A 25730-nucleotide genomic window follows, 5' to 3' on the forward strand; every position below is an offset into this window, starting at 1 on the left:
GATTTTGAAGGTCTTCTAATTTCATCCCCCATCCATTTCATGAATCTCTTCTACATTATTATTGAGATGGTCACACAGTCTTCTTTTCACACCTCCAGGGATAGAGAGATCATTACCTCTCAAAGTATACAATAGCCAGTCAGTCTTGTGTGACTACCATATACTAGTCATGGCAAATGAACAAAATAGACACTTGCCCTGTCCACATGGAGTCTGTAACCCAGCAGTGATTTTAAATAAGTAATTAAACGTATGTAAGCATTGCGAAAAAGAAATACACAGTGCTATAAAATAATATGACAAGGGAATTTAACATAATCTGGGAGGGTCAGAGAATGTTGTGTTAAGGTATTAATGTTTTGGCTGACATTTGGAGGATGAATGAGCTAGGAAAAAGGTGGGGAAGTTTTTCAAGTTGAGGAAAGAGCATGTACCAGAATCTAGAGTTGAGCATGACACGTTCAAGAGACCTGAAACAATTACAGTAAGAGGGCATTCTTCTCATCTCTGTAGGAAACCTAGCATGTCTCTTATATATTGAGGACTAAAGGAACCTTTTAAGGATTTGCAGGTTTGGAAGGTCAGCAGTAGCAATGGTGAAGTAGTTCCCTTAAGTGACTTTATAAGAATTGGCCATCAAGAAAATAGGGACAGGATGTGAAGAACATAAGAACATCTCTCTCAAATAACCGGGGTGGGAGTGGGGGGAGTGGAGACCAAAAGGAGATATGAGATATTATGCAAGTAAGGACACAATAGGTTGTAAACATTGGAGTTAGTACTAATACACCAAGAGGCTGGTAAGACTGGAGAAAATTCGGGTTATATATTACCTGAAATGGCATTTTTTAAAACAAAGGATTTGTCAAAAATTATTTTCTTCCTTTTTGTTTCATGTCTCTCCTTGCTGGGAAATGGTCTCTTGCAATAGTGATAATATAAATTGATATGGTTATTTGATTGCTTGACATTTGATTTTTTTTTTTTTAATTTATTTTCAGAAAGAGAGAGAGAGTGCATACAAGCAAGGGGAGTGGCAGGCAGAGGGAGAAGCAGGCTCCCCACTGAGCAAGGAGCCCGGTGCAGGACTCGGTCCCAGAACCTTGGGATCATGACCTGAGCCGAAGGTAGATGCTTAACCGACTGAGCCACCCAGGTGTCCCTGCTTGACATTTTAAATTTTATTTTTTAAGATAATATACAGTAAGGTTTACTTTTGTGGGGTGTACAGTTCTGTGAATTTTAACATATGTAAAATATGTGTAGTCACCACCACAATCAGGGTACGGAATAGTTCTATCACCCCAAAATCCTTTAGCTATCCCTGTGCAGTCACACTCTCCTCCTACATATAGACCCCATTTCCCATCACTATGGTTTTGTCTTTTTGAGAGTGTCTGATAAGTAGAATAATATGTATGTAACTTTTGGATACTGGCTTCTTTCATACTGTGTAAGTATGAAACTTTTTACTTGTATCAATAATCCATTCCTTTTATTACAGGTTTTTGTGTGAATGTAAGTTTTTTATTTCTCTAGATACTCAGGAGTGGGATTGCTGGGTCATTTGGTAAGTCTATGTTTAACTTTATAAGAAACTGCCAAAGTGTTTTCCAGAGTGGCTGTTTCATTTTGCATTTCCATTGGCAACATGTGAGTTCCAGTTGTTCTGTATCTTTGCCAACGCTTGACACAGTATTTTTTATTTTAGCCATTCTAATATGTGTGTAAATGGTATCTCATTGTAGTTCTGTTTTGTAGAGTCTTTCTTATAATTTACATAACATAAAATTACTCAAAGTGTACAATTTAGATGTTTTTAGTATATTCAGAGTAGTGCAAGCATCACCACAATCTTAAGTTTAGAACATTTTCATCACTGTGGTTTTCTTTTGCATTTCTGTAGTGGCTAATGGTGTTGAGTGTCTTTTCACTTGCCATTTCTGTTTGCTAGTTGTTTGTCCATTTTTTATTTGTGTTGTCCATATTCTTCCTATTGAGTGTTGAAAGTATTCTGGATACAGGTCCTTTGTTAATTACGTGTACTGCAAATATTTTCTCCCAGTCTGTAGCTTGCCTTTTCATTCTTTTTTTTAATTTTATTATTTTTTTTAAGATTTTACTTATTTGTGCAATAGAGAGAGAGAATGAGCAGGGGTAGGGACAGAGGGAGAGAGAGAAGTAGACTCCTTTCTGAGCAAGGAGCCCAGTGCGGGGCTCGATCCCAGGACTCTGGGTTAGGGTTAATGACCTGAGCCGAAGGCAGATGCTTAACTGACTGAGCCACCCAGATGCCCCGTCTTTTCATTCTTTTAACAATGTCCTTTACACAGCGAAGTTTTGAATTTTGATTAAGTCCCATTTTTCAGTTTTATCGTTTTGGTATCATCCTTAAGATTTCTTTGCCTAACCTCTGGTCACAAAGATTTTCTCCTTTATTCTCTTCTAAAAGTTTTACAGTTTTACATTTAGTTCTGTTATCTCATTTGAGTTAATTTTTATAGAAGGTGTGAGGTTTAGGCCAGTTCATTTTCTTACATATGGGTTGTTCACTTGTTCTAATATGATTTGCTGGGAAGACTCTTCTTTCTCGTTTGAATTGCCTTTGTACCTTTGTCAAGGATTAATTTGCCAAATTTTGGAGGGATCTATTTCTGGACTCCATTCTTTTTCACTCTTCTCTGTTTCTGTCCATCCTTTTGCCAGTATCCTAGTATGCAATCAGAAACTGATTTCTCTGACTTTCTTGTTCTTCTTCAGAAATTTAATGGTTTTTCTAGTTCTTTCACCTTTCAATATGAATTTTAGACTCAGTTTATCTATATGTACAAAAAAAATCCTCCTGGCATAATGATTGGAAGTATGTTAAATATGTGGATCAATTTGGGGAGAGTTGACTTCTTTACTGTTGAGTCTTCAGTCCATGACCTGTGGTAAGTCTCTCCATTAGGTCTTCTTTTATATATTTCATTAATGGTTTATAGTTTTCAAGGTACAGATCCTATACATATTTTATAAATTTATACCTGATTGTTTCCTTTTGTTAAAGCTATTGTAAATAGTGTTGGTTTTCTTTTTTTTTTAAGATTGATTTATTTCTTTTAGAGAGAGTGAGAGAGAGCATGAGAGGGAGAAGGCGAGGGAGAGAATCTCAGGCAGATGCCCTGCTGAGCGTGGAGCCTGACATGGGGCTCAATCTCATGACCCTGAGATCATGATCCCAGTTGAAATCAAGAGTCTGACACTCAACCTACTGAGCCACTGGTGTTGGTTTTTAAATTTAATTTGCCAGTTGTTCATCGCTGGTATATAAAAATATGATTGATTTTTTTGTGTGTGTGTATTGACCTTGTATCCTGTGACTGAAAACTCACTTAAGAGTTTTAGGGGTTCTTAGTAAATTCCTTGGGATTGTCTACATATATTATCTGAGAATAGGGGCAGTTTTATGTCTTCCTTTCCAATCTGTATGCCTTTTCTTTCTTTTTCTTAAATTATTGCACTGACCAACACTTCCAGTATGATGTTGTATAGGTATGGTGAGAGTGGCCATCCTTTTTCCTTATTCTCATCCTAGTCTTCACCATTAAGTATATTGTTAGCTGATATTTTACCCCCAGAGATGCCTTTTTATCAGATTTGGAAATTTCCTTCTATTTCTAGTTTGCTAAATGGTTTTACTGTTGAAGGACATGGAATTTTATTAGATGCCTTTTCTGCATCAGATGATATGATCATGTGGTTTATATATTTTTTTTACTGTTAATAGGGTGGACTACATTGCTTGAGTTTCGAACATTGCATTATTTTTAACATTCCTGAGATCTACCCCACTTAGTCATGGTGGATTATTGTTTCTATATACTGCTGGATTAAATTATCTAATAGTTTGTTGAGGATTTTAAAAATTTCTATCCAAGAAGGGTATTAGTCTAGTTATCTTTGCCTGTGCCATCTGTCTAGTTTTGGTATCAGGTTAACATCATTATCCTAAAATGAGTTGGGAAGTATTCTCTTCTGTTTTTTGGAAGAGATCTCATAGTTTGGTATTCTTCATTAAATATTTTGTAGAATTCACAATTGAAACCATTTGGGTATAGAGATTTTGTTTTTGGAAGAGAATTGTTTTTGTGATTATCCAATTTCTTTAGCAGTTATAAGACTCCTTAGGTTATCTATTTCATTTGGTGTGAATTTTGGCATTTTGTGGTTTTCCAGGAATTGGTCCATTTCATCTGAGGTGTTGAATTTATGTGCATAGAATTGTTTGTACTATTTCTCTATTATCTTTTTAATGTCTGGGGGATGTAGTTATATCCCCTATTTCATATTAAATGCTGGTCATTTGTGTCTTCTTTTTTCTGTTAGTTTTGCTTGACTTTTTAAAAAATCTATTTATAAAGAGCTAGCTTTTGATTTCACTGATTATTGAGTTTTTTTGTTTTCAATTTGAGCGATTTCTGTTTTTTCCATTATTTTGATTGCCTTGAATATATTTTGTTCATTTTTTTAGTTTCTTAATGTGAAAGTTTAGATTATTGATTTGAGACCTTTCTTCTTTTCCCGTATAAACATTTTATACCATAAATTTCCCTCTAGATACTACTTTGGTATATTTCTCAAATTTGGTATGTTGTAGTTTCATTTTCATTCAGTTCAAAATATTTTTATTTCCCTTGATTCCTTTTACACCTGTGGGTTATCTAGAAGTGAACTTGATTTCCGTGTGTTTGGAGATTTTGTTGCTATCTTTTTATTAATTTCTAATTCTTTTATGCGTTAGAGGGACATACTTTATATAATTTCAATTCTTCTGAATTTGCTAAAGCTTATTTTATGACATAGGATAGGGTCTATCCTGGTGAATGTTCCGTGTACATTTTGAAAAGAATAAAATGATGTTGGGTGGAGTGTTCTTGAAATGCCAGATCCAGTTGGTTGATGTTATTGTTCAGTTTCTGTATGTTCTTGTTAATTTTCTGCCTGCTCATTTTACTGATTACTGAAGGAGATTATGTTGAAACCTCCACTATAATTGTGGATTTGTCTATTTCTCCTTTTGGTTTTATAAATTTTGGCTTCATGTATTTTGAAACTCTCATTATTAGATACATACACATCTAGGAATTTATGAATTCTTGATGAATTGGCTTGTTTCATAATGTGATGAATTTCATACCTGGTAATTGTCTTGGGTCTGAAGTCTACTTTGATATTAATATAGTGACTTGATCTTCCTTTTAATCAGTGTTTGCATGGTATGTATTTTTCTGTCCTTTTACTTTAAAACTATTTATATCATTATGTGTAAGGTGAGTTTCTTGTAGACACAGAATATAGTTAGATAATTTTTTAATACTTATTGTGACAATCTTATCTTTTAATTGGTGTTTTAGATAGGTCATTTATGTTTAATGTGATCATTGTTGTTTGGAATTGGATCTCTTTATTATTTGATTTTTTATTTTTCTCCATGTTTTTCATCCCTTTTTCCTCTTTCCTTTTTTTTTTTTTTTTTTTTGAGGAGGCAAGTTATTTGAATATACTTAGAATTCTGTTTTAATTTTTCTATTATATTTTTAACCATTTCTATTTCTGTAGTTTTGGTTTTTAAAAATGGTTGCTCTAGGGATTACAATATATATACTTTACCTTTCACAATTTAAAATCAATATTTTACAATTTTATTTGGAGTGTAGAAACCTTAACACCAAATAAGTCTCTTTCCCTTTTCCCCTTTATGCTGTAGTTGTCTTATATATTACATCAGCATACATTGAAAACTCTGTTAGAAAAGGTCATAATTTTTTTTTGACTGTCAAACATTTTAAAGAACAGAAGAATAGTTCATTACATGTACCTAAATATTTATCACTTCTGTTGCTTTTTCTTAATTGCTGAAGTTCTTGGTTTCTATTGGCATTATTTCTCTTCTATCTGAAAAAATTTCCTTTAACTTTTTTTTTTTTTTTAAGAGTAGTCTCCTGGGAACAAATTCCCTTGTATTTTCTTCCATTGAGATTACCTTTGTTTCACCTTCATTCCTGAAGGATATATTCACTGGATATGTATTCTGGGTTGATTTTTTTTTTGGTGTTCTTGAAAAATATGAATTCACCGGGGCACCTGGGTGGCTCAGTTGGTTAGGTGTCTGCTTTTGGCTCGGGTCATGATCCCAGGGTCCTGGGATCAAGCCCTGTATCTGGCTCCCTGCTCAGTGGGGAGCCTGCCTCTCCTTCTGCCCCTCCCCCTGCTTGTGCTCTCTCTTTCTCTGAAATAAAATCTTAAAAAAAAGAAAAGAAAAATATGAATTGGCCTCTGATTTCCGATAAGAAATCCTCAGTTATTCAAATTGTTGTTCTATAATAACTAATGAGTTGTTTTTCTCTGGTTACTTTCAAGAGTTTATTTTTAGTTTTAGTTTTTGCAGTTTGATTGTGGTCTGTAGGCATGTATTTCTTCAGATCTCATTTGAGGTTAAAAGAAAATAGTTTTCTCTGCTCAAAACACTTCTGACACTAACTGTGTGGGTTTCCCACACCAAGCAATTCTCTAATTCTCTGTGGATACAAACTGCTTTTCTACAATTTAATGCACTTCTAATTCTACCTAGAGTTAGAAACCCATATATTAAGGTCTTAATCTTACAAGACTGCCTTCAAATGCAGATGCCAATAGCAAGTAGTGGGTCCCCAGGGTACCCATACTTCTGTCTGACTTGGCTACAAATTAGGATTCCCAAAACCCCCTCCTCAGGTTCAGTAATTTGGTAAAACTGCTCACAAAACTCAGGAAAATACTGTATTTATTACCAGTTAATTACAAAGGGTACTATAAAGGATACAGATGAACAATGATGCCAGATGAAGAGGTACAAAGAGCAAGGTCTGGAAGCATCCCAAGCACAGGAGCTTCTGTTACCATGGAGTTGGAGTGCACTACCCTCCTGGCATATGGATGCATTCACCAACCTGAAGCTCTTGGAACCCCTTCATTTGGGATTTTTTTTGGAGGTTCTATTATCATGGTTGATTAAACCATTGACCACCTCCCAGCCTCTCCCCTCCATGGAGGTCAAAGGTAGGGAGCTCTTTCATCCGTCCTCCCATTTTACTTTTCTCTGTGGTTCAGATTGGATAATTTCTATTGATCTGCCTTCAGGTGTACTGACTCCTCTGACATCTCTGTTCTTTTGTTGGACCCCTTTAGTGAAGTTTTATTTCCGTTGCTGTTTTCACTTTTAAACTTTTGATTTGATTTTTCTTTTTATCCTCTGTTTGTTTGTGTGCTAGAGCTTTCTGTCTTTCCCTTCCTCTCAAGAATATTTGCCCTTATTCGATGAAGCATTTTTATAATAGTTTTTGTAACATAATTCGAACATCTGTGTTATCTTGAAGTTGGTGTCTGTTGTCTTTCTCATGCATGTTGAGATTTTCCTGGGTATTTGTATGCCAGGGAATTTTGGATTGTGTCTTGGGCATTTTGAATATTATGATATGAGATCTAAGGTCTTGCTTATATCCTGTATAGAATGTTTTTCTTTTGTGTGTGTGTGTGTGTGTGTGTGTTTTGTTTTGATTTGTTTTTGTTTTTGAATGTTTTTCTATACAGAAGACTGATTTGTTCAGGTTGACACAAGTATGAACTTCACCTTCTGTGGTTTGTGATTTTTATGTTAGTGCCTTTTTCAAAGCCTTTGTTGTGCTCCTCAGATATGTCCTGTGTGTATTGTCAACCAGTGGCAGCCTGGTATCTGTACACTTCTCAATGTCTATGGTATGAGGTTTAGGCTCAGATTTTCACATATGCAACTTGCAGGTGATCCCAGGAATTCATAAATAACTTTATGGGCTTGCTTTCCCAAGGTCTTTTCTCTGTGCGTTGTCCTTGGTACTTTCTAGTTTTTTGGAGTTCCTCTTTTTTGTTCTCTGGTCAGATAACTAAGGATTTATTTATCCCATGTTGCTGAGCAGTTCTTGTGACTTTGCCAGTGTCTGAGGCCAAGCAGTGGAAGGGCAGAGAGAGAAACGGGTCCTTCCTTCTTTCAGTGTTTTAGGTTCTGCAGGTCCCTATTGTTACCGTTGTTACTGCCACCACTACCAAGGAATTTCTCAGGTGATAGGGTGCAAAAAAATGGATAAAAGAAAAGCAACATAAGTGATTAGAGTGTCTGTTCTTTGAAATCAGGACAACAAAAACAGGTATACACTCAAATATTGCAAAGAAAAACATCCTTATATGACTTTTAATTTTAAAGTTTGGTATAAATTATATCTTTGATAATCTGGTATGATAACAGCAGACATTTGGAGTCTGTCATACCCCAGCTGGAATCACAGTGTTACCATTTACCAACCATGTGATCCTAAACAAATCACTGCTAAGTTTCAGTTCCCTTGTTTGTGAAACATTTATATAATATCCACTCAGTGGTGTACTGGAGCTGGCTTGTACCCCCCCATAAGAGCTGATTGTTAAAATTTTAGATATCTTATGAGCTGTTAAACACAGCCATCATTAAAAATTAAATTACACAAACTTTAGAATTAAATTATGTTAAAAACAAAGGCAGTAGGGGCACCTGGGTGGCTCATTCGGTTGAGTGCCTGACTGTTGGTTTCGGCTCAGGTCATGATCTCAGGTTTATAAGATGGAGCCCCACAGGGGGCTCCACGCTTAGTGTGGAGTCTGCATGAGATTCTTTCCCCCTCCTTCCTTCCCCCTGCTCCTCCCCCTGCTCATGTGCTTTCTGTTACTAAAATAAATAAATAAAATCTTAAAAAAAAAGCAAAGTATAAATGCTGAAAACTCATCAATTCCTAGCTATTTTGCTACCCTGTACATTATATATGTCTGTTATAGCTGTGTGGTGAAATACCATATAATGATATGCTATTGCCTATCTCTTTTCAGCTCTGTGTTCAGTGTGTTTACATTGGTAGCTTGAAATGTGTCATGATGGTATTCATACCACAGAAACTGGTAAATAGCACAAACCAGAGCTTGATTTATTGTTTTGTTGGATGTCTAGATTTAAGAAAGTGATGGAGAAAATATCAATAAAGCAGATTAAACTTAAAAGTTTGTTGTATCTGGGGGCACCTGGGTGGCACAGTCAGTTAAGCCTCTGACTCTTGGTTTCAGCTCAGGTTTTGATTTCGGGGTCATGGGATCGAGCTCCACCTCAGGTTCCCTGCTTAGGGTGGAGTCTGCTTGGGATTCTCTCTCCCTCTCCCTCATTCCTCCTTACATGCACACACGTGCGTGTGCACATTCTCTCTCTAAAATAAAATCTTTTTTTAAAAAAAGTTTGTTGTATCCATTGGCTGTTGTTAGTAACACAAAAGTTGAGGAAATATTCTAAACTACAGGCTTACCTCATTTTATTGCACTTTATTGAGCTTCACAGATACTGCATTTTTTACAAACTGAAGGTTTGTGGCAACCCTACATTAAGCAAGTTTATTTGCATTATTTTTTCCAATGGCATTTGCTCACTTCATATCTTTGTGTCACATTTTGATAATTCTTGTGATACTTCAAATATTTTCATTATTATTTGAATTGCTTCAATTTCATGATAAAACTTTAACAGATGAGGAGTTACTTCCTATGGATGAGCAAAGACAGGGGTTTCTTGAGACGGAATCTACTCCTGGTGAAGATGCTGTGAAGATTGTTGAAATGACAACAAAAGATTTAGAATATTACATAAACATAGTTGATAAAACAGTGGCAGAATTTGGGAGGATTGACTCCAGTTTTGAAAGATGTTCTCCTGCAGGTAAAATGCTGTCAAGTAGCATCACATGCTACAGAGAAAGCATTTGTGAAAGGAAGAATCAATCAGTGTGGCAGACTTCATTGTTGTCTTATTTTAAGAATTGCCAGAGCTGTTGGGCATTGGTAGTTGGGTGGCCAGTCAGGGTGGGACGGGGCAGTCTCCTGCTGCCTCCTGGCTGCAACCATGGCTGACAAGATCCACAGGAAGGCCAACCACTCAGTGCTCGTTGGGAACACCAACGGCCTCACCACATCCGTGTCCCTCACAGTGGCCGCCATCACCTCCAAACCTGGGGGTAGCAGTGGCTCTAAGAAATTAGTGATCAAGAATTTCTGAGACAGGCCTAAACTGCCTAAAATTCAGGACACCTGGCAGAAGCTTCTTGAGGCAGTGAAAGCCATACTAGTATCATCTCCATCAGAACCTGGAAAAAGTACCAAGCTGTTGAAAATCTGTTCTCACAAAGTTTCCTCAACACACTACAAATAGCTGTGCCAGGTCTGTGAAGATCATGTCCAAGCACAGGTCCTTCAGTTTAGAGAAGACTCACCGGATAGTGTTTTATTTTTAAAGAAGATTAACACGTGCTGTCAAGATCATTGCAGACAAACGATCATGATCAGAAATATTTTCCTGGTTTTGCTTCGCACTTATGTACTTCAGAATTCCATGCTTCCTTCTATCTGGGATATGGGATTGGAACTTTTTAGAAACCGTATCATTAGTGATAAAAATGGTTCAGAGTAAAAATATTGATGGAATTCTGCTATTAACTGAACGAAGCAGCAAAGTTTATTGGAGTTTATTGAAAAGTCTCCTGAGTATGCTCTCTGACCTCCAGGTATATAAAGATTCATTTGAACTGAAACTTTTGGAAGAAACTAATTGTTTATATGCTGCAGAAGGCCAGAATATCTTAACCATATAAGTAGGCGTTTAGAGGAAGAGGGAGACTGAGTAATCACTTATTTAGACCACAGCACACAGAAACCACTGATTGCTTATATAGAGAAACAATTAGGAGAACATTGAACAGCAATTCTGTAGAAAGGGCTCGACCACCTCCTTGATGAGAACAGAGTGCCCACCTCACTCAGATATACCAGCTGTCAGCTGCGTGAAGCATGGCCAGCAGATTCTGCTGCAGCGCTGGAGTGACCCCATCAAAACTTTTGGGACAACAGTTGTTATCAGTCCTGAAAAAGACAAAGCTATGATACAGGACCTGCTAGATTTTAAGGATCGTGTGGACCATGTGATGGAAGTGTGCTTTCAGAGACACAAGAAGTTCATCAACTTGATGAAGGAATCCTTTGAAACATTTATCAACAAGAGGCCAGATAAGCCCACAGAATTGATGGTAAAGCATGTTGATTCAAAATCAAGAGCAAGTAGTAAAGAAGCAACAGACGAAGACCTGGAGAGGATTCTCGACAAGTTTATGATAATATTCAGGTTCATTCACAGTAAAGATTTCTTTGAAGCCTTTTATAAAAAAGATTTGGCAAAACGACTCCTCATTGGAAAAAGTGCCTCAGTAGATGCTGAAAAATCTATGTTGTCAGAACTAAAGCATGAATGTGGTGCTGCTTTCACCAGCAAGCTGGAAGGCATGTTCAAGGACATGGAGCTCTCCACGAACATCATAGTTCATTTCAAGCAGTATATGCAGAATCAAAGTGACCCAGGCTCTGTAGATCTAACAGTGAATAGACTTATGATGAGATACTGGCCGACATACACACCTATGGAAGTGCATTTAACTCTAGAAATGTTTAAACTTCAGGAAGTGTTTAAGACATTTTATCTCAGAAAGCACAGTGGTAGAAAACTTCAGTGGCAAACTACATTGGGGAATGCTGTTTGAAAAGCAAGTTTAAGGAAGGAAAGGAGTTCCAGGTGTCCATCTTCCAGATACTGGTGTTTCTCATGTTCAGTGAAAGGCGTACTTTCAGTTTTGAAGAAATAAAAATGGCCACGAGAATAGAGGACAATGAACTGCAAAGAACATTACAGTCCCTGGCCTGTGGCAAAGCACGAATCCTGATTAAAAGTCCCAAAAGGAGGAAGATGGGGACACATTCATGTTCAACGGGGAATTCAGATACAAGTTGTTTCAAATAGCAGCTAGATCCAGATGAAGGAAACCATTGAAGAACAAGTCAGTAACACTGATAGTGTTTCAGGAAGGACAGTATCAGATTGACCCTGCTATTGTCAGAATAATGAAGATGAGAAAGACTCTTCATCATAATCTTCTAGTTTCTAAATTGTATAATCAGCGAAATTTCCAGTTAAGTCTAGAGATTTAAAAAAGAATTGAATTTCTTGTAGATAGACTATATGGAGAGAGATAATCACCACTACATGGCCTGATATATTGGCTAGCTGCTTTCTCTCAGCGAGACACTAGAATGTATCTTCAGAGCAGTGAAGCATTTCTGTGCTATTTCCAAGACTTCTGAGATTGAGCCAGCACAAAGACTTTTGGATTAGAAAGAAAAGAGATGGTTTCTTGGATCACCTTTCACAAAGCATAAGGTTTTGCAAATGGCGTATGTGTCTTTCCCTCCAGTTCTCCCTCTTAACTCTTTTCGCTGTTTTGTTTTTGTTGCTTTGTGCAGAATGACTTTAAGATTGGACAAGAAGATACTGGTTAAAAGAGGTTCCTTTGTAAGATGTAGTTCTTGTGACAGAAAGCCAAAAGTTTGGTTTGGTGTCTGTGTGTGCTCATGAATGCATAGTTAAAAAGACCCTCTATGCTGTGTTCATGGGCTGCAGAGATGACTGGTATACTCCTAAGGCAGGCTCTCTTGGTTGATGGACACTTAGTTTAGAAACAAGAGCCCTTTGTTGGGGGGCGTTAGGAGGAAAAAATGTCAAAAGCTGGCTAATCAATTATGCGACGTAAATATTGGCATCTGTTTGTTTCCTTTATGTTCCATACATTTTAAACTCTGATGACTTTTTAGAGCAAGATTTCTCAGTGAGACCTCTCATGTATGCCAGGACAGCACCAGGTCAGGTGTGCTTGCTGTGGTGAACCCACGAGCATCTTTGTTCTACTTCTGCTGAGTTGTTTGTGGATTTTTTGTTTAGGAGTTTAGGGGATAGTGTGTTTGTGTTTACTCTTCTAAGATTGAGTCTAGCAGCCCCTTTTTTTTGCATTGGGGTAACTGCTGTTTGATTTTTTTCATTGCAGTATTTGTATGATTGCTCTGATAAGGTTTGGTTTGTTTTTACAGTTATGCCGTTGTTCTTTGTGCTATAACCACTGTAAAAAGTTTTGTAAGAGAATTAAAATCTTGATATTGTGAAGCAGAAGTTATTTTGTTAAAAGATTAAAAGGATTTTGTTGGCACCTGGTTTCACATTTTGTGTATATATAGGTGCCATAACTGTAACAAAAATACTTTTATAGTAACATTTAAGAGTACTTTATATATTACATAGTAGTGTGCTTCATTTTGATTAAACGCTACCAAAGGAATTTTGATGATGGTATAAATGTGTAAAGCAATATTTTATGGAATATACCAAGTTTATATAATTTGATTTTATGCTAAGTTATTAAAAAGTTTCTCCCTTTTAGAAATATGTGTGTTTAAAATATGGCATTTTATGGGTTTGCATGTGAAAATCCTCACCATTAAGTATTGTCATTATTTCTATATTTGTAAATTTTCATTTGTGTGTTCTATAATATATGGTCTGTAAGTAGGCGTTTAGAGGAAGAGGGAGACTGAGTAATCACTTATTTAGACCACAGCACACAGAAACCACTGATTGCTTATATAGAGAAACAGATTTTACTTCTTAAATTTTATGTTCCTTGTCTCTAGAGATTGTTAATATTGTAACTTAATGTAAACTTACTCTGAATAAAATTAGTTTAATTGGCCTTAGAAAAAAATAAAAGAATTGCCTGAGCCATCCCAACCTTCAGCAACTACCACCCTGACCAGTCAGCAGCCATCAACACTCTGGTAAGACCTTCCACCAGCAAAAAGATACCACTTGCTGAGAGCTAATGTTTTAGCATGTAAAGTATTTTAATTAAAGTATGTACATTGTGTTTTTTTTTTTTTAAGGCATAATGCTGTTGCACATTTAATAGACTTCAGCATAGTGTAAACATAATTTTTATATGCACCAGGAAACCAAAACATTTGTTTGACTTGCTTTTTTGCAATATAAATTTTATTGCAGTGGTCTGGAACCGAACCCTTAGTATCTCTAAGGTGTGCATGTATTATCTAATTCAGCAAAGAGGTTGCTTATATCATTGATGAACAAGTGAGGTTATGACATATATCATTGTTGTTTCACTTTCCTTTTATTCTTTAATGTAGATGAAAATATCAAATAACATTAAGATTGGAATTACATTTGTTTATCTGTTGCAACCCTAAGTTGGCTTCTCAGGAGTTTGGCAAAATCAGTAGAACATTCTGTGAGAATTAGTTGGCTCTAAGAAATTTACAATGAAGAGTATTGTATATCTTATTATAATTTTTAAATTGTGTCCTACAGCCTTCAAAATTTATAATAAACACACATTTCATACACACACACACACACACACACACCCAAGGGCTGATTGTTAAACATTTATCAGCACACCACTGTGTCTAGCACAGAATAGGCATTCATTAAATGCTACTTTCTCCTCTCCTTTACTCCCCTTTGGCCTTTTCTTTCTTTTTTTTTTTTTTTAAAGATTTTATTTATCCGTTTGACAGAGAGAATGAGAGACAGAGAGCACAAGAGGGAAGAGGGTTAGAGGGAGAAGCAGACCCCCCGCCGAGCAGGGAGCCCGATGCGGGACTCGATCCCGGGACTCCAGGATCATGACCTGAGCCGAAGGCAGTTGCTTAACCAACTGAGCCACCCAGGCGCCCCCCTTTGGCCTTTTCAAACAGAATCAAAATATTTTCCATATTTTGTGTAATCAGGATTGGTGAAAATAAAAATAGGACTGGCTTTAACTTCAAGGCTATTATATTCTTCAGTATTATCACTTTCACTGTATTAAAACATATCTTAGTTAAAAGGACAAATGAAGATTTGAGGGAGTATGGTTTTCTTTTGAATTCTATTGTTGGGAGCTTTAGGTAAAATAGGTAAAAATACCAGTACTCAATTATATTTCAAAGAGGGACATTAGAAGCATAAAGTATAATGTTTATTGAATGTTGAAAACAACTGTGAATCATAGCACTTGTCAACATTTTCTTGAAAATGTTTTCCCAAGAGTAATTTAAATTTTTGCTTTTATTTTGAAACTTTTTGTTCTTTTTCTCCCTCTGTCCCCCTTCCACTTCAATAAGGAAATGATTTTATTTAAAAAAAAACACACAAAAAAACCCATTTTTTTTAAAAAAGATTTTATTTATTTATTTGACAGAGAGAGACACAGTGAGAGAGGGGAGTGGGAGAGGGAGAAGCAGGCCTCCCGTGGAGCAGGGAGCCCGATGTAGGGCTCCATTCCAGGACCCTGGGATCATGACCTGAGCTGAAGGTAGATGCTTAACGACTGAGCCACCCAGACACCCCCCCAAAAGACATTTTAACACTGGTTACAGACACAGGCTGATTTTCTTTCACTCCAAAGATAAATTATGGATTCTTTGACAACCTTATATTTTCTGTCATTATGATGATTTTTTTCTTCCCATTTTTAGTCTGGAATAAAACATTTCTTAACGTTCCTGTTTGACAGGTTTTTTTTTTTTCCCCCCCCTTACACATTAACAGTATATTGTAGGGGTCATATAGTTAGTCTTCTCACTTCCCCTACCTTCATCTATTTTAAATAAAAGAAAAGCAGCTGTATTTCTGTAGTGCATAGCTGATTGCTTTCCAGCTCCCAAAGGAGACAAACTAATTGCTAAATATAGAGAAGATGAAACATTGAGATACCTTTCTCTGTGGATTTAATAGTTACTAATCAGGGAAAAGTAAGCCTTTACACGTTTTAATCCTATTACTTCCAGAAGAATAACATAGAGTAATAGTGTTTCCTCCTCACGTATGTTTGCAAATACAGACAGGAAGGATTGAATTATGTTGGCATCTTTGTAGAAAACGAAGTGAACACACATATGTGGGTCTCTTTCTGAGCACTCTGTTGTATTCCACAGGGTTTTATCCTTCTGCCAGTATAGCACTTGTCTTCATTACTATAGCTTCATAGTAAGTCTTGAACTCGGACAGTATAAATTTTCCAGCTTTTTTCTTCATTTTCAAAATTGTTTGGCTATTTTAGGTTTATTGCATTTCTAAATAAATTTTAAAATCTTGTCAAGTTTTGTTAAAAAAAAACAACAACAAACAAAAACCCTGCTGGGATTTTGATTGGGATTGCATTGATTCTGTAGATCGGAAGCACCTGGGGGCTCAGTCGGTTGAGTGTCTGCCTTCTGCTCAGGTCATGATCCCAGGGTCCTGGAATCGAGCCCCACATCAGGCTCCCTGCTCAGCGGGGAGTCTGCTTCTGCCCGCCTCCCCCCCCCCCCCCCGCCTGTGTGTCAAATAAATAAAATCTTTTTTAAAAAATCTGTAGATCATTTTGGTGAGAATTGACATATTAACAATGTTGAACATTGTAATCCATGAACATGATGTATTTCTCCACTTAAGTCTTGTTTACTTTGTCTTTGCAACGTTTTTAGTTTTCCACGTAGTTTTAGTTCTCCACACCTTTTTCTCTACACTTTTATGCACACATCTTGCACATATATTTTGCCCAGTCTATTCCTAAGTTTTTCATATTTTTGATGTTATCATAGATAATAATTTTTTCATTTTAACAGTTTTATTCAAGAGTGAGGAAAACACAGATGATAATATTTTTAAATTTTATTTTCTAATCATTTGTTGCTAGAATGTAGAAACACATTTGAATTTCCTGGTTAAGTTCACTTATTAGTTCTAGTAGTGTGTTTATAGATTTCTGAATACATGGTACATACACATTATGCTATCTGTGAATAAAAACAGTATTAATTTTTTTCATTTCTGATCCATGTGCCTATATTTTTTATAATTGCTACCCTGCAAGCTACAAGGCATTCCTTATTCATTTATGTATTTTTTTGTCTAATCAATAGTAATTTCCTTAATTTGAGATCATAATGACCAAATTTTCTTGCTATTAGTAAATAGAGGAACTCTTTGGTATAGCTTTTCTAATAAGGCCAGTCATTCAAAACATGCCTTTCATATCAGTACCTAGGAAATAATACTTGGAATGAATGTATTAGGAAATGTAAGTTTCTAATTTTTTACAGAAAACTGAAGCTATTTCTTTGAAGCTTCTTTTAAGCTACATCTTTTATCTGCTGCTGTTTAAAAATTTAAGACATATTTTATATTAGTAGATTTATTTTGTGAGCCAAGTAAGATTTACTTATAAAACAGACAAACCCACTGATAGCATTTTAAAATTTTGTGTGTTCTTCCATAATATAGTTGTCACAATGCATTACTGTTTTATACATTTCCTGGAAAATTAAATGTAGGTCACTTTCAGAGGTAGAATAATTTAAGTGAACTAATAGTTCAATTTGTAGTGGCAGATCCTCTTTCCTGTAAAAATAGAAAGAGCAGATGGCAATAATCATTGAAATAAATCTCATCAGCATGTCTATAATTTTAAATGTATAAGGGTTGCTGAGCTCATCTTTCCTATAGACTGTTGAAATTTGTTTCCATCAAGGAAGAAGGAGAAAGGAAGAGTTAATGTCTAAGGGGAATAAATGTGTCGCCCCTAAGTCTGGGGATATGAGCTTGGACCCTTATAAATATAGAAAGCAATGTAATGATAGCATCATCTGTGACACTTAGTAATGGAAAAAGAGGAAGGAGATATGTATGAGTATGAGAGAAAATAAGATTGAAGCTTCATATGAAAGTTGAATGTTTATTGTATTAATAATTAACATTTACTTGCAGACTTGAATGCTAACCTTGGCTGGCAGAAGATGCAGTGGGATGGAAAAGGAGTTTTGGTTATAAATAAGAACAGAAGAAACATGACAAAATAAAGAATAGTAGTTAGCTTAGATGACTAAATTTTTAAAAGGATTATTTATTCTCTCTCTTATAAATTATATGGCTAAATTTGTTGGTTCTTTTGGTATAGTTTCATCATAGAGGTTAAAATGATTTGGATATGAAAGTTTACCAGAAAACATTAGACAATATTGGTATGTCTCTATTCTTTATGTTTTCTGAGAGCTTTAGCCATAGAAACTTTTTTTTTTTTTTGAAGATTTTATTTATGTATTTGACAGAGAGAGACACAGCGAGAGAGGGAACACAAGCAGGGGGAGTGGAAGAGGGAGAAGCAGGCTTCCTGCTGAGCAGGGATCCCGATGTGGGGCTCGATCCCAGGACCCTGGGATCATGACCTGAGCTGAAGGTAGACACTTAACGACTGAGCCACCCATGTGCCCCAGCCATAGAAACTTTTTACCAAAAGTCTTATATACTTGATTTTTGGCATATGAAACTTGCCTGATTTTCAACTTCTATATGTAACTATTCCTATCATAATTCTTTGGAGATTTTTAGGAATTTCCTCATTGCTCTACCATATACCTTGGTTAAACATCTTGATTGTTGTGAAGAGGTTTGATTGACTGTAATTTTAATTGAGGATTAACAGATCCTAGAGTCTACCCTCTTTCATAGACTGTACCTCTGAAATGTCTTGATTGTGCAGTAAAATTGAGCATTCTGTTATATTTTTTAAAAACACAGCAATTTCCAAATCATAGATCTTCTGGCTTGTCACTAATTCTCATCACAAACAGTATCAATGTACTTTTGAAGAATACTCAAAAAAATGAAGGTAAGGTTACTGATAATGATTTTAGATAGACACAGTGAATGGTAGAACTAAAAAATAATTCTCCAATTTGATATTAAAACATTAAGACTTAGAAGTTGATACAAGTACCATGTAGTAAAGAAGTATCAGGTATCTAAAAGTTCCTTTTCATGATTTAAAAACAAAAGCCCAAGATAGTTCTGTAGAAAGAACATTATGTTAGCAGTGGAATCTGAATTTGAATCCTAACTCTGCCACTTAGTTGACTTCTGGCAAATCACTTTGAGCCTAACTTTGCTCTGTTAAAATGGTAATTGATATTTTGACATTTCAAGATTCATGTGTGCAGGCCCTAGCACAGGACTCTAGCATAATGTAGATACTCAACAAATCATAGTTGCATCTCTTTTGGAAACAAAATAGAACAATTAGAAAGTACTTGTTAAGGTAATCATCTTTAAAGAGGTAGTGCTAAAAATATTAGAACTGTCACTTCAGTTACATTGCTAATACATAATCTAAGAGGAAGACTAATTTTCCTCTTTTTTGGTAGTAATATCATCTTGTATTGTTATCAATATGACGTATGTCTATATTTTATAAAAAAGATTTTTTTAAATTTATTTATTAGAGAGAGAGAGAGCACGAGCCAGGGTGAGGGGCAGAGGGACAAGCAGACTCCCTGCTGAGCAGGGAGCCTGATGTGGGGCTTGATCCCAGAACTCCGGGATCATGACCTGAGTCAAAGGCAGACATGTAAAAGACTGAACCACCCAGGTGCCCTTGATGTATATCTATATAATCAACATACTATATTTTGGCTGAGAGAAGGAAATGTCTTCACTTCGAGTGTAGTCCTAGCACAGTGCTAAACATACATTTCTATATATGGTTAACAAATGGGTGAGTATGTATTTTAAGTTGCACTTTTGTTTCTTCAACTGTCACAACTGTTGTTCTTATAGTTCTTCTACAGTACTGTTTCCTACCCCTAAAACCTATCTGTCCTCAAACATGTCAAGCTTTTGTTAGAGCCTTTGTATTTTCTATTCTCTTTGTCCTCACATTTTTGCCAGCCTAGCTCCTTCTTGTCATTCAGGTCTCAATTCAAATGCCACCTCTTGACAGAGATGTTCTCTGACTACCCATTCTCAAGTCACTCTCCCTGCACTTGTTACAGTATCGTATTACCTGGTTTCATTTTCTTCATAGCCATTAAAGCAATCTGAGAGTATCTTAATTTATTTAATTACTTGTTTATCATTCTTATAGAATATGAGTTCCATAAGAGGAGGGGCCTGGGCCCTAGTGTGTCTTATACTATATAAATGGCCCCTTGTGGAAAAGTTAACATCATTTATTTTGACTAATAATTGACTAACATCAATTATTTTGACTATTAGTCACTTTGCCTGTGTCCAATCTGTTTTATTCCTGCTAATTGACACATATATGAAAGCTCATTTCTGTTCTCTCTAGTTTTGGATCTGTTTGAAATTTTCCATGGTATAATGTTTTATAAAGGAAAATATAAAATAAATCATTATATTACAGAAAAGTGCTTAATGATATGGAACCCAAGTTTGCCCTGTATTCTTCATTTTTATATTTTAAAATAACCTTGTAACAGTGGGCTCTTCTCCCTCAAAATTTTTCATGTCTTTTGTTTTCTTTTCCCCTCCCCTCCCTTCCCCTCTCTCCATTACTCCCTTACCCCCAATAATTTACTCCAAAAGCCCAAATGCACAATATTGGAACCTGAATGGAATGAGGAGGGCACCTGCATGGGTGGGAGTGGGTCACTGCAGCCATGGAATATTAATTACACACAGAGGATTGATCAAATAAGTAAATATGTAAGGTAATAGGAGCTAGGTTTCCTTTAGAGAAGGAAATCACAGATATGGAGGATAAAACTAGAATGAACCCTATGGTGTTGGGCTGGCATTGGAGATATTACGATGAGCTCATGGTTTTCAACATACATAGGTAGACAGTGGTGTGTGGTATGTATACATAGGTGCATTAACTCTGTGTCCTAAGAGGGACTGGGAATCAACACCACAATAATAGTAAACTGAGCATTCAGATGTTAGATCTAAATATAATTAGTCCTACTTTAACGCATGTTTTAAAAACATGAGTTTGGTCCAATACAATTACTGTATTAGGGAACAGATAGAACACAACATGAATTTTGTGTTTATTTATATGTGGTTTCACCCTTAAGAAATACTAGGTGAACTCAGGATATTATACTCAGGTGAACCACGCTCTGTAGAAAGACACAAAATGCACACATGTGCACACCTCCAACATTACCAGTTACCTTATTTTACCACTTGTGTTATGTGCCATACCCATCCACATCTGGTATAAACTTTCCCTGATTTTATATAGCTAGCTCTCTTCATATCATAGTAATTCACAAACTTCAACCCTTCAGACAACCACTTCCACAAGTATAAAGGTCCTAAAAGTTTAGGAAAGAACTAAAGATTGAGGAAAAATTGAAGAATCTAAGAAGACATGACCACTAAATGTAACAGGTAATTCTGGACTGAATCCTTTGAGTATAAAGCATACTATTGTAACTTTTGGAGAAACTTGAATGAGTTCTGAAGATTAAATGGTAGTATGTATCAGTATTAATTTTCTGGTTTTGTTGGTTACATTGTAATTATGGAGGAAATGCATTGTTTATCAAAATATACTCTAAATTATTTGAGGGTGATACCAATTTGCAACTTACTTTTAGATGTTTTAGGAAAATGAAAGATTTATATCTACTTACATGGTTTTTCTCTGATGTGTCATTTTTCCACATTGACAGTCTATTCTCTGACTGCAAATGGGTGTCCAGTAATTCAGTTAAATTCTCATAGTATGTACCTAGAATTAGCCATCAGATCCCACAAGTTTAAGGGGCAATCCCACAGGACCGACCCCTCTTTAGGTGCTAACTGCAAGTAGAGTCCCCAGGTACCCATACTTCTGCCTGACCAACTGATGGGATTTTGGGATATAAGTGAGGTTCAATGGGGTGGAGTCCGGAGTCGACGACTAAGAAAGAATTCTTGAGACGTCTTTGGTGCAGAGTGGTGGTTTATTAAAGCACGGGGACAGGACCCTTGAGCAGAAAGAGCTGCTGCCCCGGGGTTGTGAGGGGTGGCAGATTATATACTATGGGGTTGGGGAAGCTAAGGAAAAGGGAGGTTTCAAAAGGATGTTAAAGAAGACTCCCAGGATACTGGAGGCCTTGCCATTGTCAAGTTAAGGTTGTTTACCCCTCTAGTAAGGTAATAGCATTAAGATAGATGGGAACTTCCTGGAAGAATGTCACACCTGTCCCACCCAGGAGTGGGGGGGTTGGGAGGAGGTTGCAGGGTGTGGGCTTATGCTTTGTCTTCAGCCAGCCTTCTTATCCCTCATCACAACTGCAGTTCTGGGGGTTCCCATGAGCCACTCCCTCTCCAGGTTCAATAATTCAGTAGAATGACTTGCAGAACTCAGGAAAGTGTCTACTTAATATACTGGTTTATTATGAAGGATATAGCCCTCGAACAGCCAAATAGAAGAAATGCATAGAGCAAGATATTGAGGGGTGGGGTGGTTGGTGCAGAGCTTCCATGCCCTCTCCAGGCACACACATTAATATATTCACCAACCCAGAAACTGTCTAAACCCAGTTGCTTAGGGGTTTTTATGGAGGCTTCATTATATAGGTTTAATTGATGAAAATACTAGCCATTGGTGATTGAACTCAGACTCTAGCTCCTTTCTCCTCACTTAAGGTTGGGAGTGGGGCTGAAAGTTCTAACCCTCTGATCACTGACTTGGTCTTTCTGGTGACCAACCCTCATCTTGAAGTTATCTGCGGGGGGGGTTGCTAACTTTCATCACCTCATTAGCATAAACTCAGGTAAGGCCTAAGGGGGCTTGTTTTGAATAACAAAAGACATTTGGATCACACAGGAAATTCCAGCAGTTTTTTTGAGCTCCTGCTAGGAATCAGGGAAGACCATATGTATAGTTTTAATTATACCACACTACTAGCACCTTATCTGTAACTTGAGATTGTTTGGAAAGAAAAAGGTTTTATTTATTTATTTATCGCTTAGCAGGAAGCCCGACTCAGGGCTGGATCCCAGGACTGGATCCCAGGACCCAGAGATCATGACCTCAGCCAAAGGCAGCCGCTTAACTGACTGAGCCACTCAGATGCCCCAAGAAAGTTTTTTTTTTAAATAAAAGTGTTCTATCCCCCAAAATTTAAAAATGAATTTAGCAAATTCTAGGCAAAAGAGGGAATTCCTAAGTTCTTGTTCACAAATGAGCTTACTATTAAGATGTAAACATCTGGATAAATAACATGAATTTAAATAAAGGATTTGAACTTGAACGTAATATACAAAAGAGTTGTGCTAAGGAAGTAAATGAGGAACTGCTGAATTATTATCTATAATTATATAACCTGTACTGCTAAGCTTTTTAAGAGATTGAGTACCCCATCAGTAAAAAGATTTCTTGTGTACGGGTACCTTTACTAAACCATTTATTTATTCCTACTAATATGAATACTATGTTCATTATAAAGTATACAAAAGCAAGAATTTTAAGATAAAGAGGAGAGGTGAAATTAGCAATATATTTTCTTTATTTTTATTTATTTTTTTAGAGGGAGGGGGCTGGCAGAGGATGAGGGAGAAAGAATCCTATGCTGGGCATGGAGCCTGATTTGGGGGCTCAATCTCACAACCCTGAGATCATGACCGAGCTGAAATCAAGAGCCAGACACTTAATTGACTGAGCCAGCCAGGTGCCCCTTCAGTATATTTTAAAATAATTTATTTTATGTTTATTAACACTATTGTGAAATGACAAAAATAATACAATTTAGTAACAAGTTTGATGTCCTTTGTTCAGGGAAAATCCATGGATTAGAGGAGTACAGTGCCTCACAAGCAGTGGAACACTCTTAAGGGATTTTGGGTAACAGCCGACTTTATAGAGCCTTAGAAGGGGCAACTCAGAAACAGGGTGTGATTGGCTAGAGGTTGGGGATTTCCTGATAAAGCTACCAGGTCCTCTTTCCTAGGGCAAGGTAAGCTAGCCAAAACTGAGTTGGAGGATGGTGACTGGTGTATGTTAGATTTCACTGACAGGTGTTTCCCGTAAGTGGGGCCTACTTAGGTTTAGATTTTTTTTTTTTTTTAAGATTTTATTTATTTATTTGACGGAGAGAGAGATAGCGAGAGAGGGAACACAAGCAGGGGGAGTGGGAGAGGGAGAAGCAGGCTTCCTGCTGAGCAGGGACCCCGATGTGGGGCTCAATCTCAGGACCCTGGGATCATGACCTGAGCTGAAGGCAGACGCTTAACCGACTGAGCCAGCCAGGCGCCCCTAGGTTTAGATTGATGATATGGGCAGGGCTGCTGGTGAAGTGGCCTCCCTTTTGTGGGTCCCAGCATATTAAATAACTTTATCAGTACAAAACCATTTTTTAAAAATCAGAGCAATGTAATGGAATATGCTTAATATTTCAGTTGAGATTTAATTCACAGACCATACAGTTTGTCTATTTAAAGTGTATAGTTCAGTGCTTTTTAGTATCTTTATAGAGTTATATAGCCAGCACCACAGTCAATTTTGGAACATTTTCATTACCAACCTCCCCTCCCCTGCACCCCAGATTTCTGTACCCATTGGCAGTTACTCTTTTCTCCTCATTGTCTCCCCAAGTTGTAGACAACTACTAATCTGCTTTCTGTCTCTATGGATTTACCTGTTCTGGACATTTAATATTATAAATGCAGTCATATAATACGTGGTCTTTTGTGACTAGCTTCTTTCACTTAACAAAATGTTTTCATAGTTCATTCATGTTGTAACATGTATCAGTTTTCATTCCTTTTAATTGCCATATAATATTCTATTATTGAATATCCATATTTTATTTAGCTGTGTATTAACTGATGGACATTTGGGTCACTTCTACCTTTTGGTCGTTATAAATAATGCTGATATGAACATTTACATACAAGTTTTTATGTGCCCTTATGTTTACTGTTCTCTTGGGTATATAGCTAGATGTGAAATTCTGGGTCACATGGTAACTCTTTGTTTAACCATCTGTACTAATTTACATTCCCATCAGCCATGCATGAGGCTTCCACTTTCTCTATCCTTGCCACTTGTTATTTTTAGATTATAGCCATCCTAGGAGTATGAAATAGTATGCCATTGCGGTTTTAATTTGCATTTCCCTTCTCCCGAACATCTTTTCATGTACTTATTAGCCATTTATATCTTTTTAAAAAAAGATTTATTTATTTTTAGGGAGAGAGAGTGTGAGCCAGCGGTGGGGGAGAGGTAGAGGGCGAGGGAGAGGGAGAGAAAGAGTCTCAAGCAGACTCCCCGCTGAGCAGGAATCCTGATGAATTCTGGTGCTGGGCTTGATCCCAGCACCCTGAGATCATGACCTGAGCTGAAATCAAGAGTCAGGATGCTTAACTGACTGAGCCACCCAGGCACCCCACCATTTATATCTTTTGGGGGGGTAATGTCTATGAGATCCTTTGCCAATTTTTAAATTTGATTGTCTTTTTATTATTGAGATTTACAGATCCCTTGTCAATTATAGAATCTGTAAATATTTTCTCCCATTTTGTGGTTATCTTTTTCTTTCTCTTTCTTTTTTTTTTTTTGATGTCCTTTGCATCACAAAAGTTTTAATTTTAATAAAGTCTAATTTATCTATTTATTTCTTTTATTGTTTGTGTTTTTGGTGTCATATTTAAGAGGACTCTGCCTAATCCATGGTCACAAAGATTTTTCTGTGTTTTTCTAAGAGCAGTGTAATGTTATCTATGACGTTTAGTAGTGGAATGGAACACTGGCAAAAGAAGAAGGTCCTTAATCCATTTTGAGTTAAATTTTGTATATGATATAATACAGGATTCCCACACCATTCTTTCATGTGTGGATAATCAGTTGTCCCCTCACCATTTGTTTAAAAGACTGTTGTTCTTTTCCTCATTGAATTGTCTTGGCATCTTTGTTGAAAATCAATGAAACTAATGTGAGGGTTTATTTCTATATTGTCAGTTG

The 25730-nt window shown here is 36.5% G+C and overlaps 1 protein-coding gene and 1 pseudogene across 1 annotated transcript in view; both read left to right on the forward strand.

The window, feature by feature from the left end:
- Positions 1 to 12639, forward strand: part of LOC129045878 (cullin-4A-like) — a 100560-nt pseudogene extending 87921 nt beyond the window's left edge.
- The window catches only part of XPR1 (xenotropic and polytropic retrovirus receptor 1), a 242817-nt gene that overhangs the window by 88154 nt on the left and 128933 nt on the right, over positions 1 to 25730 (forward strand). The window lies entirely within an intron of this gene.

The sequence above is a fragment of the Mirounga angustirostris genome, unplaced genomic scaffold (genome assembly GCF_029215605.1).
Source record: "Mirounga angustirostris isolate CCGP_5_RB_7025 unplaced genomic scaffold, mMirAng1.0.hap1 SCAF_6, whole genome shotgun sequence".
Lineage (NCBI taxonomy): Eukaryota > Metazoa > Chordata > Mammalia > Carnivora > Phocidae > Mirounga > Mirounga angustirostris.